This window comes from Bombina bombina, chromosome 5 (assembly GCF_027579735.1).
Source record: "Bombina bombina isolate aBomBom1 chromosome 5, aBomBom1.pri, whole genome shotgun sequence".
Taxonomy (NCBI): domain Eukaryota; kingdom Metazoa; phylum Chordata; class Amphibia; order Anura; family Bombinatoridae; genus Bombina; species Bombina bombina.
The window spans coordinates 588,769,047-588,771,888 of record NC_069503.1 but is presented as its reverse complement, the minus strand read 5'-3'; positions in this window follow the sequence as shown (position 1 = coordinate 588,771,888).

Below are 2,842 nucleotides of genomic sequence, written 5' to 3'. Positions count from 1 at the left end.
AAGATATCCTGATAAGAGGACGAGAGCAATTTTTTATGTGGGATTTTTGAGTCCCATTTCATCTCCCACTTAGTTTTAGTTCGTAGCGGGTTCTTATCGAAACCCCATGACCGGAGAAAGCTCCGTAGTCTCCAGTACTCAAAATGTAGACTTGGAGGCGGATTATATTTCTGAAGAAAAGACTGGTATGAAATTAGTTGAGCCCCCTCAAACAAATCTATTATATTAGTAATGCCTAGGTCAGACCAGAGAGACGGATGCGTATCCGGTAGCGCTAGAAGTAGTCCCTTGATCTTATGGGACGGAGATGGGTGTGGAGCAATTGCAGGTAAATTATGGGTCTTGTCCCAGAATTTAAGGTTCGAAGCTATGATGGGGTTTAATAACAAAGCTTGAGGCCTGGCATGCTTAGGAAGCCATATCAGGTCTTCAAGGGAGTACCCCGGTGGGAGTGAAGCCTGTTCTAATTCTGCCCAACTACTGTTTAAAGGCATGCTCCACTGCGTCACATGAGATAGGCGAGCAGCCTCATGATAATAAAGAATGTTAGGAGCAGCCGCCCCTCCAGCTAATACAGGTTGTTGCAGAGTGCTAGTGGAAATTCTCGGGACCTTGCTACGCCATATAAATTTGTTACAATGTTGTTGAAATTTGCGTATCAAAGACTTAGAGATTGGAATTGGTAGATTGGAATTGGTAGAGATCTGAATAGATAAGTCAATTTGGGTAAAAGGCTCATCTTGAATGCTGCTATGCGTCCCATCCATGACAAAGACGGAACATTCCAAGCCTCTGTAGACATTGCTATTTCAGATAACAAAGGGGAGAAGTTCATAGAGAGTATAGTTGAAATGCTATGTGATAAGAATATACCAAGGTGTTTAATATGTGATGTGGACCAGTGAAACTTATACCGGCTCTTTAATTCGGCAAGGGTATCTTCAGGAATATGGATAGCGTAAGCTTCCATTTTAGAAACGTTAAGTTTATAATAGCTAACCAATGCGAATCGCTCCAGCAAAGAGAAAAGGTGCGGCAGGGACGCAACTGGGTCTGAAAGTAGCACTGTCAGATCATCTGCAAACAGGGCTGTGGTCTGGGTTGTGTGATGCAGATCAACTCCTTTTATTTGAGGGGAGGACCTGATGGCAGTAGCTAGCGGTTCCATGATAAGAGTAAATATTAACGGTTATTAAGGGACAGCTCTGCCTGGTACCATTTGTGATCACAAAGGGCTCAGAGCAGAATCCCAATCCTCTGACTGTTGCCGAAGGACTAGAATATAAGGCCGCTAAAGAAGTGATGAACGAAGCTGGAAAACCAAACCGTCGCAGGACCGCAAACATATATTCCCAATTCACCCTGTTGAAGGCCTTTTCTGCGTCCAACGACAGGGTGACACAGGGCAGGTTTAATATATATGTCTCAAAATAGATATTTAACAGCCTCCTGGTATTGTCGGGCCCTTGGCGCCCCCTCACAAAACCTACCTGGTCACAATTGATTAGAAGCAGTGAACAAGTGCTGTTTGCATGCAAAACATGTCTGCTCTGTGCACCTGCATTATAACCTGGATTACAATATGTCCTTTATAGGACTTTTATGTTTTTAGTGTCCCAATAAACTTTCGGTATTTTTTATACATTGTGGACTTTGAGCGCTTTTTTCATTTTTTGGATTTATGCTATCAGCAGCGTGTAAGACAGACACGCTGAAATCAGCTGCCACAGCCTACCAGTAAGGGATTGTGAGTCCCGCCCTTCCTCCTACAGAGCCACTCTCTCAACAGAACACATCGGGTGGATTATCAAGAGCGCTTCGTTGTGCAGGTTTGTGGTTCTCACAATTGATTAGAGATGGTAGAAGAGGAGTAAGGCGCAATGCCAGAATTTTGTCATAAAGCTTAACATCCAGATTTAACAGCGAGATAGGCCTATAATTTGAGCATTCAGTAGGGTCTTTCCCTTGTTTGGGAAGTGTTATGATGGTTCCCTGCAGAAGGTCTGAGAAACCATCCGGCCCCGGAGACTTAAGGGCCTTGAGGGATCGAATAGCTGTTTTAACCTCGAAGCTAGAGATGGGGTTCTGAAGCGCCTCTATCTGATTTGCAGAGGCAACAGGAAGATTAAAGTTAGTGAGAAAGTCGTTTATACTATTAATAGTCGGGGGGAGGTCGCATTATCTTGTGATAAATTATAAAGAGACGAATAGTAATCAGCAAAATCTCTCTCGGGTGGGTAATGTATTGGCCTTTTATTCTCAAGGAGTGGATACGAGCCGCTGCCGTTCGTTGGCGCAATCTATTAGCTAGAAGCCTGTCAGCCTTATTGCCCTTATAGTAAAAGATCTCTTTGAGTCTAAGAAGTCTACCTGCTGATCTTTCAGTTTCTAGCTGGACTATTTTCGCCTTGAGATTTGCGAGCTGCTCAGACAGGCATAATGATGGGTCATTCTTATGCTCGGTAGATAGTTTACGTAGGTTCACCATCAATTGAGCTAATGTCTCTCCCTTACATTTTTTGTGCCGCCGCTATCTTAATAAAGGATCCCCTCACATATGCCTTCAATGAGGCCCATAGAGTGAAATCGTCCACCGTACCATTGTAATTTGTTTCAAGAAACTCTGTCAGATCTCTAGTGATAGAAGCAACTATTAACCTATATATATATATAGGTATATCTATTTAAAAATACATAGAACATATTCTGCTATGTGCAGCACATTGGAATGTGAAATATGTACAGTAAATACAAAGCAAAGAATAACACTTTTTTTTAAAAATGAATATTGCATAAATATGCTTTTATATGTTTTCATCTACTTAACTGCAAAGGGCTCCAA